Source organism: Dromiciops gliroides, chromosome 2 (genome assembly GCF_019393635.1).
Source record: "Dromiciops gliroides isolate mDroGli1 chromosome 2, mDroGli1.pri, whole genome shotgun sequence".
Classification (NCBI taxonomy): domain Eukaryota; kingdom Metazoa; phylum Chordata; class Mammalia; order Microbiotheria; family Microbiotheriidae; genus Dromiciops; species Dromiciops gliroides.
Window position 1 is genome coordinate 654,924,698 of NC_057862.1, and position 14,299 is coordinate 654,938,996.

Here is a 14,299-nt window from a genome sequence, read left to right on the forward strand (position 1 = left end):
AAGAGAAAATGGGGATCCCTAGTGGACTGCATCTGCTCTTACTAAGTTCCCGGGCCAAAAAGAGAGATCAGCAAGTGTAAGTTGAGGGAAGGGGCAGAGCCCACCCTTACACACTGCTTAAAGCTAATTGGCTAGCATCATTCAAATCTATTGGTTCACTGGATTTGAGGGTGATTCGGTACAGTCGTGCTGATGTCAGAGCCCAGAGAACCGATCCTCTTGCAAGAACAAGGCTTTCAAGTGGTTTTGAGTGAGTGAACTTACTGACTCTGGGCTGGCCTTAAGAAGGGTCAGGCCAGGCTCTCTCAGCAGGGGCCTCTGAGAGTCCCAAAACCCCATTATTTTCTCACAACAATAGTATTCCATTACATTCGTATACCACAGTTTGTTTAGCCATTCCCCAGTTGATGGGCATCCCCTCAATTTCCAATTCTTTGCTACCACAAAAAGAGCCGCTATAAATATTTTTGTACATGTGGGTCCTTTTCCTTTTTTTATGATCTCTTTGGGATATAGATCTAGTAGCGGTATTGCTGGGTCAAAGGGTATGACAGTTTTATAGCCTTTGGGGCATAGTTCCAAATTGATCTCCAGAATGGAGAGCAACACCAACATATAGTGTTCCAATTTTCCCACATTTTCTCCAACATTTATAATCTTCCTTTTTTGTCATATTACCCAATCGGATAGGTGTTAGGTGGTGCCTCAGAGTAGTTTTAATTTACATTTCTTTAATCAGTAGTGATTAGAACATTTTTTCATACGGCTGTAGATAGCTTTAATTTCATCATCTGAAACTGCCTTTTCATATCCTTGCAAATACTTTTTTTAGAGTCTTCTGTGTATTTATTGTTTTACAGCAGAATGCCCAACACAGATCATCATGACTGCCAAATAGTCAGGTGTGCAAAATATATATAGTGCTTAAGTATAAATGGGAGACATGATTTTTTTAAAAAAAATACTTAAACAAAAATTTATGGTCCTACAAAAAGATCATTTAAACTAGATGGTCCAAGTTGATCTGCCTCCTGGGACCCACAATAACTGTTATTTTCCCCAAAACTAATAGAATCAATATACTGAATCATCATCAGTTCCACTGTGTGAATAATGGATCACAATAAATAAGTCCCTTTTTCTAAGAACTTTCCTGGGCTCCTCTACAAACATGATCTGGCCTGGATAAAAAGACAACAGGAATTTCTTGAAGGTCAGTGGTCCAAAATGCTAAGTATGGTTAATTCTACATGATCTATAGTCACTGGTTCCATTTTTAGTTATGGTGTACTTAGATTACTTTCTTCAATTCATCACACAGGACAAGCTCGAAAGCTCCACCCATGCCTCTAAGAACATTGGACCAGGCACCCTTGTAGAAAGCTTTGCCACCCTCATCTTTAGCAATCTCCTTCCAGCAATCAATCATCCCCGAGTACGTGATATCAGCTCCTTTACGACCAGACTGCATCATCATTCACCGCCTTACTGTATCAAAGGGATAAGAAACATACCTGCTACAGCAGTCACTGTTTGTGCAATCATTCACCTTATCACAACATGAGTGTTCTTCGGATCTGGGAGCATACCTTTTTTTTTTTTTGGTGAGGTAATTGGGGTTAAGTGACTTGCCCAGGGCCACACAGCTAGTAAGTGTCAACTGTCTGAGGCCAGATTTGAATTCAGGTCCTCCTGAATCCAGGGCCAGTGCTCTATCCACTGTGCCACCTAGCTGCCCCCGGGAGCATACCTTTTGCTGTATTATAGATTCCAAAGTAGGCTGCTCTTTAGATAATGATACCCTGCACTGAGACATTGAAACCTTGATACAAGCCACGGATTCCATCAGACTTGTTGATTTTCACAAGGCACTCTCCCAGGCCTTTAAATTCTCTTTCAGTGCCAGATTTCCCAACATCAGCTGCCAAGTGAGTTCTTGCAAAATCCAAGAGGTAGACAAAGCAGAGAGAAGTGGCTCCAGCTGCACCACCAGAGGCAAAATTGCCAGCAAAATACCTCCAAAATTGTGTGTGCTTGTCCTCTCCTCCCTAAAACACCTGCTTATACTTATCCTTAAAGGCAAAGTTAAGGGCCTGGGTGGGGAAATATCTGATGACATTTGCTAAATTACCCCTCCAGAAGGAAAGCATCTCTTGTTCCTTTGGAATTCGGACTATACAATCCATTATGCCTTTATACTGCTTATCTGTAGCAATTTGTTTACTTGCATGCTGCACCTGCAATAGTAGCTTGACTCTCTCGATGGGGGCCACCTCATTCTTGAAGATAGCAGCAGCGGTGCCACCAGCCAGAAAGTCCTTGGTGAAGGAGATGGCCTGTTCCATCATGGTTACGGATGGGGAAAGTGTTGGAGTTGGAAAAAGAAAGCCGGTGAGAGAGGGCCAAAAGCTGAGGAACTCGTTGCTGTCTGCACAGCCATTTGCTACAGCTCTGACCAAAAGGCCTTGCAAATACTTTTTGATAAAAGGGGGTAGTAATTAGGAATTTATCATATGACTATTGTGAATTATGAAGTGATATCTGGAAAGGTCAATACTGAAGTTTCATTTTGTTCAACTTAGTCTTAAACATTAAGGGTTGAATAAGAGGTAGATATCTATTGGTTTAGAGGCTTCCAGTTATATTACTTCATGAAAGTCATGATTATCTTTTTATATTAAGGATATATTTTAGCCTGTTTGGGAGTAAGGGAAATACTAGTAGAAAGGAATTTTTTTTAAAAAGAAAGGAATATTAAGTAAAAATCTTTTGTGTGGTTTTTTAGAAGGCCTGATAAAGTTTATTAGTTAGCCAATTTATTGCAACAACTTGAGAGTATTGATAATAATTGTGTCCTGCCCCACTGTGATTAGTGAGACTTTACTGTTTGAGGTGAAACTTTTTTGGGAACCTGAATATTCTTTCCGACCTTCACTCTTTGGTTTTGTAATGATTGGAATGACGCCAGATAATCCATGATTTTTTTTTTTATGATGAATCTCTGTTTTCATTCTGAGACTATGGTCACTGCTTGTTCTCAACGATATATGATCCTTAATAACAGAATTCATCCAAAGCTATGATTATTGAAACATAACTGATTCTGATTCCAGGTATGATCATCAAGAAATGCTACTAAGTCAATAAAATTTTCAAAACAGTATATATCAAATAAGTTATTTACAATAAAACTTGTTTGCACTTCAAGATATATACTGTTTTGAAATTGATTACTCAATGGGTTTATATATCCTATTCCAGAACCTTTTGTTAAAATTGAAGCTAATTGGGGCAGCTAAGTGGCGCAGTGGATAGAGCACCGGCCCTGGAGTCAGGAGGACCTGAGTTCAAATCCAGCCTCAGACACTTAACACTTACTAGCTGTGTGACCCTGGGCAAGTCACTTAACCCTAATTGCCTTGCTAAAAAAAAAAATTGAAGCTAATTTGGCAACTTTTAAATGAATTCATTTTTGTATCAGAGGTCATCTTCTTATAAAAAATGCTCCTTTATTCCCTTAGCAAAATCTCATCCTCTTGAGGGGCAATGATCAGCTGAAAGTAAATAACTAGAGTAAATAAGATTTTGTTTTTGGTGAAAATTTTATTTTCAAAATAATAATAACAAGATCAGATAATTATATATGCCAAATATAAGACTGGGGTTCAGAATTCTCGAATTTTTTGGTTTGTATTTGAATTTCCCAATGTATTAACATGGAAATTTGCTAAGCTATATCACAAGGCAAATATATGTGATGAACTAAAGTTCCTTTGTTTTCTGGAACTTTAATCTGAAGTTAAGAATGAAATAGATGGGGCAGCTAGGTGGCGCAATGGATAGAGCACTGGCCCTGGAGTCAGGAGTAGAGTACCTGAGTTCAAATCCGGCCTCAGACACTTAACAGCTGTGTGACCCTGGGCAAGTCACTTAACCCCAATTGCCTCACTAAAAAAAAAAGGAAAAAAAAGAATGAAATAGATGAATGTCAGAAGTGAAATGATGGCAGAGTCTATGCCAATTTAAAAGGCACCTTTTAGCTTTAACTATATTGTATATAGCCTTAACTATATTGGCAGATTCAAATTCATAATTAAAAGGGATCATTCTATAAGTCAGATTCTCATACATTCTTTTTAGATTCTCCCCTCAAACTTGAATCATATTAAGATCTATTTTGTAAGAGATTTTAACACAAAAAGGAATTCCCAGAGAAGCAAAGCTGCTAGAAGCTTCTCTGAAACCCCACCCATTCCAGAATGCCTGAGAGATTTCCAAAGGACCAACAGACTGCATTAAGAGATGTTCTTGGGGGGCAGCTAGATGGTGCGGTGGATAGAGCACCGGCCCTGGATTCAGGAGTACCTGAGTTCAAATCCGGCCTCAGACACTTAACACTTACTAGCTGTGTGACCCTGGGCAAGTCACTTAACCCCAATTGCCTTACTAAAAAAAATATGTTCTTGGGAGCAGTTAGGTGGCACAGTCCTGAATTCAGGAGCACCTGAATTCAAATCCAGTCTCAGACACTTGACACTAGCTGTGTGACCCTGGCCAAGTCACTTAACCCTCATTGGGCCCATCCCCCAAAAGAGATGTTCTCAGAAATCAGATGACTTTATGAGATGTCCAAGATATGATGGACTGATAAAATGGACCCTTCCCTTGTTACTTCTTGCCTATGTACCTCTGTTCTGTGTAATGTCTACCTGCTTAGTGGAGATTGCCCCCAACAAGTTCTTGTCAATGCATCTCTCTCCCCATTCCCTATGTTATTGAGTGTTATAGCAGTTAGTGATTTATTGAGAAGACTCCACCTTCTCAGAATTGGGTGGGGATGGAGGGAATGACAGAAAATTGTTAATACAATTGTCGGTATAATGATAGAAAATTGCTAATAGCACTGCCACTCTCTTAATTGATCCCAGTAATGTCAGACTTTCCATAATGACCTTACATTCCTACTTGTAAGATATTTATTCTTGATTAGGTTGAGCTGAACCACATCTTAAGTTCCCCCACTCTGGAATCTTACCCTGTAAACAAAGGTAGGCTTGAGCTGGACCAGTTTCCAAAGTGGCTCCTAATGTCTTTACCCCTTCTGTTCGGATTTATGGCATGAAGGGCAAAACAGCCAGAATGAAGTGTTTTTCCTTGCCCAGGTTGCCAGGGGTGACTGGGGTCTCATGACCAGACCGTGCTACCTCATAATACATCCTCCCCCTTTTCTCCTAAAAGTATAAGAACCTTTTTCTGTGAGTGTGATGGCGGAACATCCCCCAAGGTGGCAGGTTTGTTACCCTGTTATCTTTTTTTTTTTTGCAGGCAATGGTGGGTAAGTGACTTGCCCAGGGTCACACAGCTAGTAAGTATCAAGTGTCTGAAGTCAGATCTGAACTCAGGTACTCCTGAACCCAGGGCCAGTGCTTTAACCACTGCACCATCTAGCTGCCCTACCCTGTTATCTTGATTAAAGATACTTTAATCCTCCACTTAAGACTTTTATTTATTTCATGGCTTGACACTCCTTCTGCCTTCTCTATTCCTATTCCACCTATGAATGATTTCCCTAACTCTGTGATACTAGTGCGACTTGGGGTTTGCCCCTGTCATTCCTATGGTTCAGGGAGCTCCAGGTGAACTTGTCTCTACCTTCCATTTTCCCCACAACATATACTATATATACCTAGTGATTTATATGTTGTCTTCCCTAATAGAATGTAAGGTCAGGGACTTTTTAAAGCCTTATTTTGTATTTCCACTACTTTGCACAGTGCTTGGAGCCCTTAATAAATAAATTTTTATTGACTGACTAGACCAATGAAGATCAATACCTGTAGGAGTTGCCAGTGGGCACTTAGAAGTCACTTATATCTAGTGTGTATCAGAGACAGGTCTTGAATCTAAGTTTAATTGACTCAGAAGCCAGCAGTCTATGTACCACACACCATAGTAAACCTCTTGATAGCAAGAGAGAACAGAAAAAATGCCCAGACTGATACAGAAGGAACTAAAGCCACAGCTTTCTCAGCCCTCTGCTGGTAGTTTTCAGAAAGTGCTCCTTTTTTCCTTCATTTTCTAGAATGAGGTACTCCTGGGAGGGGGGTATTTGTGAAACACTGTTTGAGGTTCTTTACATAAGACAGCCAACATTTGAGAGGAGCATAACCTCCAATAAGTCATTATTAACCTCTTCAGGCTTCAGTTTCTTGTGAAAATCTGTGAAATAAGGGATTGGAACTATAGGGTAGCTTCCAATGGGATTCATTTCAACAATAAGCACTTATTAACTGCCTACTATGTGCAAAGCATTGTACTAGGTGAAGACAAGGACAAAACACAAACAATCCCTACAGGCATGGAACTTACATTCTTCTGGGAGATATATAGTAGGTACAGAGTTAAGTAAAAGCAAATCCAAGACTTTTTGAGAATGTAGGGAGTGGGGCAGCTAGATGGCACAATGGATAGAGCACTGGCCTTGGAGTCAGGAGTACCTGAGTTCAAATCCGGCCTCAGACACTTGATACTTACTGGCTGTGTGACCCTGGGCAAGTCACTTAACCCCAATTGCCTCACTAAAAAAAAAAAAAAAAAAGAGAATGTAGGGAGTGCTCAAAACTAGAAGGATCAGTTCAAGAACTTACTAGGAGTCAGGCATGGGCAGTATATGGCATTTGAGTAGGTACTCAGAGCATTTTTTTTTTTTACGGGGCAATGGGATGTTGGTTCAGCTGGTGAGGAACTCATTATGTAAGCAGTACCAACAAACCAGGAATGGAATACATCTTTATGGTCACTGGGTAAATGTTATAAAAGAGACGTTCTGAGTGTCAGATGCATCCTTGACCACTGAGGGGTCTTGGATCCAATTTATTAGTATTTGCTAGCCATGCTAATAAATTGACCATGCTTGGAACTTTGTGCCTTAGTTTCTCTTTATCACAGATTTTAGTATGCATATTGTCTGCTCCATTAGAATGTGAGCTCTTTGAGGACAGAGACTATTTCCATTTTAAAAAAATTCCCAGTCTTTTGTACAATACCGAGCACATTGTGTTTAATAAATACATTTAAATATTTGATGAATACATGAATGAAATAATTTTATAGACATACCTTAGTGATATAGTTTGGATATAGATAGGATCATAGAGTCAGAACTGGAAGAGACCTTGGAAGTTCCTTGGTGCTTCCTTTTCCAGATGCAATGAGGCCCAAGGAAGTTGTGACTTAAGTTTAAACAGGTGGCAAAGCCAGTGTCTTAAGTCAGGACCTCTGACTCCCAAGTGTTCTTCTCTGTAATGCTTGATTCTGTAGTGTGGATCATGGTTATATTGTGAGAAAGGAAAGATTGGGTTCTGGGGCCAAGGGAAGAAACAGATGGAAGGCATAGTTAGATAATAAAAATAACCAATTCTACAAAAGAAAGAACTAAGACATTGAATAGGGATAGATCATGTAATCAGGAATTTTGGAAAAACCATAGAGGAAAAACAATCTGGTGAATAATCAGGGAATGCTGGGTAATGTGAGGAATATGACTACTGTAGTTCTAATTCTTTTCATAGACACCTGCTCAGGTCTGTGGCTCTTACCTGGATGTGGAATATTGTCAATTCTAGAGCTAGACCGGATAGGGAATGAGCTCCATCATGTATGGTGCAGTCTTGGGACTAAACACCATACAACCAACATAGAACCCAAAGGCTGATAATATAGCTGGCCTGCCTGAAATTTTTAATGACTTTGTTGTCTTAGTAGTAGTATACACAAAGAAGTAGGCCACCAGAGCCTCAGCCCTTGTTCCAATGACCATTTAATAACTAATTTCAGTTAGTTGCCATACTAACAGGCTTGTTTTGATGAACAGTTCTAATTAAAGCTAAATATAATAAATTACATAATTAAATTTAAATAGTTCTCATATGTGGACATATAGGTGGCACAGTAGATAGAGAAATGGCCCTAGGGTCAGTAAGATTCATCTTCCTGAGTTCAGATCCACCTTCAGACATTTACTAGCTGTGTGACCCTGGGCAACTCACTTAACCCCGTTTACCTCAATTTTCTCATCTGTAAATAAAGTGGAGAAGAAAATGTCAAATCACTATCAATATCTTTGCCAAGAAAATCCCAAATGGGGTCATGAAGAATCAGACAACTGAAAAATGGCCAAAAAGTTCTCACATGTACATTTTTAAACATCTGGCCCACTACTGAAAAACTCGGATAGCTTTTTGACTAGAAAACCACTCACGTATGAGGCAGACAAACCAGGAAGGTCCCAGCCAGGTATAAAAAGTAGTTTAGATAGGTTGTGGAGCACCAAAGGAGTCTGGCAGCAGATAAATTGCAGAGGACCAGACAAGTACGTGACTGGCTTCAGGAAGGACCATGTTCCTGGTAGAGTGGAAAAATCATTTAATTCAGGGTAGTGTTTTGGAATTAATAGTTAAAGAATTACCAGTAAGAGTTTCTCATCTAGGTGTGACAGAGGACTTTAGACTAGAATATTGTTCTAGTATTATTTAATAATATGTAGCCTTATTATGTTGTAATATGCAAAGATGTGGGGGTAGGGGCTCAATATGCTTCCATAACACCACCTAATTTTTCAGGCTGGTGCTAAGGCTGGAGAGTTAAAAAGAATATGATATCTGCTCAAGAAAAGTATACTTGGCTTTAGTAAAGGTTAGGTAGGTTTTCTACCTTCATCTCAATTAATATCATTACAAAAGGTGGTTGGTTGTTGCCCCTTCGTGCTCAAAGAGGACCAAAATGAAATCACTATGTCGGGGTCAAGGTACTGTGTATCTGACTATAGCTAATCAGACCTAAATAAGCTTGGAAGGCTCTACCACAGATCAGGCACAAATAGTCCATGTGAACATTTGGAGTGGAGTTGTCTCTAAATTTTTGCATCTCATGTTTCTTTTGAGCTCCTGTAATTCTGATTTGTTTATAGAGCACAGAGCTTTCTTTGATGTGGATGCATCATGCTGGGCAGTCTTGTGCCCAAATTCCAAAGTTCTTCAGAGAAACCCAGAGAGTATCCTTATATCACTTCTGACCTCCATATGAGCACTTGCCTTGCATAAGTTCTCCATAAAATAGTCTTTTAGGTAAATGTACATTTGGCATTGGAACAACATGGCCAGCCCATTGGATTTGCACTCTCTGCAGTAGGGTTTGGATGCTTGGCAGTTCAGCTCAAGAAAGGACCTCAGGGTCCAGTACCTTATCTTGCCAGGTGACTTTCAGAAAGGTCTTCAGAATCTTCCTAAGACAATTCAAATGGAAGTGGTTCAGTTTTCTGACATGGCACTGGTAGATGATCTAGGTGTCACAGGCATATAACAATGAGGTCAGCATAATGGCTCTGTAGACCTTCAGTTGGGTAATCAGTCTAATACCTCTTCTCTTCCATACTTTCTTTTGGAATTTCCCAAAGACTGAGCTACTTCTGGCAATGCATGCATCAACTTCATCATCTATGTGTATATCCCTGGAAAGTATACTGCCAAGATAAGTGAACTTATCCAAAGCATTCACAATTCCTCCATTTGCTATAGCTGATGTTTCTCACACATGGATGGTGTGGTGCTGGCTGGTGGAGACCTATTATCTTGGTGTTAATTGTCAAAACAAAATTAGCAAAAGCAGCAGAGAATTAATCCATACCCTGTGGCATCTCAGCCTTAGAGGGTTTTGGGAAATGTGTCTCTCCACAATTAGCCATATTCCTTACATGTAGTAGCTGTTTGATTCATGTTTGTTAACATGCATTCATGTTAGAGTTTTCCTTTAATTCTCTTTGTAGATAATCTCCAAAATAGGATATTTAATTTCATAAATTTCTCTTTTATACTTCATACATAAAGAGGCGGTCATAGCATAGTGGATAGAGCTGGCCCAGGAGCCAGAAAGACCTGGGTTCAAGTCTTGGCTATGCGACCCTGAGGAAGTCATTTAATTCTTGGTTGTCTAGAGCAGTGGTGTCAAACTCAAATAGAAATGGGGCCACTGATCCATACACTAGGATCCCAATAGCCACATATTGACTTAGTTTTAAAATGTGATATCATCTATGTTTCATTGTGTTTTTATTTTGTTAAATATTTTCCAACTATGTGTGGGCAGAAAGTATTCTTCCTCACTTTTTCTTCCTGATTTCTCCATTTCTTTCGACTTCTCTTCCCGCCCCCTCACCCCCATATCTTCCATTGCTCTTTTCTCTTTCTCCTTCCCTGCAGTTTCCCCTCTCCACTGTCACTCCACATATCATACTTAGGCTTGCCTTCACCATCAAGAGCAGGTGCTTCATCTGTGAATTAGTCAGTGGGGAATTCCTTCTGCAGAAACTCCGTCTACCAAGTAGATTGCTACTTGCCTACAATTTAGTAACATACATGCGAGGGAATTACTGAGGCTCTGAAAAATTAAGCGATTTGCTCAGGGTCACACAGCTAGTAAAGATGAGAAGGAAAGTATGGACTTTAAAGTCTTTCTGGAAAAGTGTTGGATTTCAAGTTAGGAGAGGTAGATTAAAATTCAGCTTTTCTATTTACTACCTCTAGAAAGCTAGGTGGCACCATAATACATAGAGTGCTGGGCCTGGAGTCAGGAAGACTCAACTTCCCAAGTTCAAATCCTGTCTGAGACACATACTAGCTGTGTGACCCTGGGCAAGTCACCTGATCCTGTTTGCCTCCATCTTCTCATCTGTAAAATGAGCTGGAGAAGACAATGGCAAAACCCCTCAATATCTTTGCCAAGAGAACCCCAAATGGGGGTCATACAGAGAGAAACACAACTGAACAACAACCTACTACTGGTATAACCTTGGGCACCACACTTAATGATGATGAGGAGAGCTGAAGTCTATAGTCTTTTTAGGTTTACAAAGTACTTTATGGAATTTGGTTTTCACAACCTAATGAGGTAGGCGCTGTTATTTATTCCCAGCTCGTTGAGGAGGTTACTGAGCCTTTGAAGTTCAATGACTTTCCCAGAGTCACACAGCTGTTGTCTGAGGCAGAATTCAAACTCAGGGCTTCAGAGGGTTATAGGATCATGGACTTCAAGCTGGAAGCAATCTCAGAGGTCTCCTAACTCAACCCTCTAGGCTTAGAAAAAGGAGAAGTGACCTACCCAGCATCCAAAAGAGAATAAATATCAGAGCCAGGATTTATGCCTAGATCCTCTGGCACTGGTCTTCTCAATAGTCTTCACCAGTTTAGTATTCAAGTCTTTCCAGAAGCTCAAATGCCCTGAGCCCTTCTATTGACCTACTCAGAACTTACCCCTCCCTTCATAGCTCAGATGAAGATGTAAGAAATAAAATAAGGGAATGAGGTAGATGACTTTTTTTTTAGAAGCACTCGAGGTTAAGTGACTTGCCCAGGGTCATACAGCTAGTACGTATCTGAGGCAGGATTTGAACTCAGGTCCTGACTCCAAAATTGGTGCTCTATCCACTGTGCCACCCTGCTGCCTCTGATAGATGATTTATAAAGTCCCTTCTAGCTCTAATATTTTATGATTCCATGACTAGCCTCTAAGAACTGGAGATCTCAGAGCACATTCAGCTTCATTACCCTTTAAATGTTGTTTAGATATTTTTCTGGGCTGAAGAGCCCTGAATCTGCACCCAGTTTTCTTTTGGTTCCAAATGCTTCGCTTGCCAACTGCTGAACTGATGATGCTGCTAGAATACTAAATGGAAAATTGATGAAGATCTTCTTCAGTCCAAAGGGAGAGGAAGTGGACCAAGATTTGGGGCTCTATTTCTCGTCGCCTATTAAACCCTTCCCCCCAGTCAATTCCCTCTCAGGGAGTTAGCTAGATTGCTCTCTCTCCTCTCCAATTGTTTGAATCTTTTGGGTCTCAAGTAGTTTGATATTTTATAGACATGTGACCCACAGGACATTACCAAATATCCTCACCCAGCCAGAAAATTCTTTCTGTGCCATATCAGTCTAGTTGATATAAGACTTTTAATCTAAAGCTTATGTTTAGCAGATTAGCCAGAGACTTGTTCTCAACTAGTTATGGTGTCAGGGCTCAACATCTTGGGGTTCACTTCAAATGGAACTGGATGATTTGATTGATTTACTCAACTGAGACTCACTAGGACATGGTAATTAAGAGATTACTGGTAACTTTGGAGATAGAAGTTTCAGTGGAGTGATAAGGTTGGAAATCAAACTGCAGAGGGTCAAAGAAAGTGAAAGGAGAGAAGTGGAAGGCTAGTAACCATCATATAGTCGATACATAGTGGAATTGCTGGTGTTGCAACAGGAAAGTTAAAAGGCATATCCTCAATGGTGGCCTCAGGCAAAGGACGTTCAGTGGTTTAATTTTGAACAAGTTGGACATTTTCTTTTTGAATTTTACCTGTAAAAGGAGTTCAATACAGGTCTGATAGCATGACTCAATAAAGTTAGCTTTTATTACAACTAGAGAGAAAATGAATATATCACACAAACATTAAACCTATTTATTGAAACATATTACAAATACATAAAATTTTCACATCAAAATATTTTGGAGTCAACGGCCAACTCACCTGTGCCTATCTCAATAAATATTCACAAATATATCAAAATTTTTAGTAAAAATTTCAAAAAGAAATTATCAGTCTAATAATTCTCATCATAGAACCAAGTGACTTCCATGATGATATGTTGCAGCTATGGACGCATGGTAACAATTGTAGATAAAGGCATAATTATGGAAACCCTAACCACTTTTCCAAAAACCTTGTTGGATAGTTTTAGTGCAGACCTGGGGCAGATACCTATTTTGCCCTACCATAAAGACAACTATCACTTATCCTATAACTGAGCACCTCAGGTCACCACATTGCCTCTGGACATCAGGTAACTTACTCCCAAAGCCCTAATTTGTTTTTACTCCTGGAAACTGCAGATCTGTGTTGCCTTCTAGCCACATTTGGGTCTAACCCTTCTGGCTCTGTTCAAAGGAATAGAATAAGGAGAGAAAAGTGGTTGCAATTTTTCCAGGTGGTTCTTTCGCAATCATAAAGGAGACATTTATGTAGTTCTCTAGTAAGGGTTGAAGGTAAAAAGGGTTATTTTAGATCAATTAGAAAGGCACGAGTAGAACTTCAAATTCCACAAGCTTACCTCAAATGTCATTTGAGCATGAGTTCAATTGCTAATGGTATAGAGCTGCCATACCTATTTTCATCACCTCAGTCCCAGTAACAAGCTACCTGAACAAGTTGCTAAGTCCAATGCTGGGTGAGACATTGGGCAAAATTGAAGAAATGGATTTTTCACAGGCTTATGATATAAAATGTATTTACATTTTATTTTACAAGTGTTCACACTGTTATATTATGAACATTTTAAAGAGCATTTTCTTTTCTTAGTTTTTCTTTTATTATTATCTGTATTAAAAAGTTAGACATGAAATCTCATGGAACAATAGAGGAAGACTATCCCTTAAGGGGGTGACTGGGGGATGTCTTGATGTCTCAAAAGGATAAGGAGCAATTAGTTTTGCATTCTGGGAATTGGAATAGTTATCAGGAAAGGTTGTGGTTAGAATTTGAAGCTTTTCTGCAGATACGATATCTCCTGCCTCAGTTTCTGATAGAGTGTTTACTTTGAAATAAGACAAAGAGGAAAAAAAGAGAATCAACTACCAGCCTTGTATTTCTCCAGTATCATAGAGACCTGTTACTTCCAAAGGAAGGTGCTGCCTTTGGCCCAATTTGTGCAGCTGCAGGGATTTCCAGGGGAAGGAAAGTTTGTTTTTTCCCCCAGTTCCAACTCACCACTGTCCTCCACCCTGCTGGCACTGGCACATTGGACTCAGCCTTGTTTCTGGACACTAACTCCAGTGTCCTGGCCTTACCCCCCACCACCCAGATGACTATGAATCCTCACTTTCCCTTCTGTTTGGGAGGGGCTGTAGGAGAAAGGAAGATTTGACTGGGAAAAAAACAACTTTCTGAGGGATTTCCATGAAGGCTCATCTAAGTAAACTGACTCCTTCAACACCACAGGATCCATGTGAACCCCAAGAATTCTAGCTAGCAAAGGCCAGAATCTTAACTCTAAGCTTCCTGGGAAACTTCCACGAGCAAACTAAAGGGTCTTCATAACAAAAAGAAGTTTTAGGAGAAGAGTTGAACTCATAACCAAATGAAGTCATTGGGAGACATGTGACAGCAGGTCTTTTTTTTCTTTTTTTTGTGGGGCAATGGGGGTTAAGTGACTTGCCCAGGGTCACACAGCTAGTAAGTGTCAAGTGTCTGAGGCCAGAT

At 39.9% G+C, this 14,299-nt stretch overlaps 1 pseudogene; it reads right to left on the reverse strand.

Annotated features, from left to right (window-relative positions):
• Positions 1-1,291: 1,291 nt before the first annotated feature.
• On the reverse strand, positions 1,292-2,348 carry LOC122742172 (annotated as a pseudogene).
• Between the last annotated feature and the right edge of the window lie 11,951 nt (positions 2,349-14,299).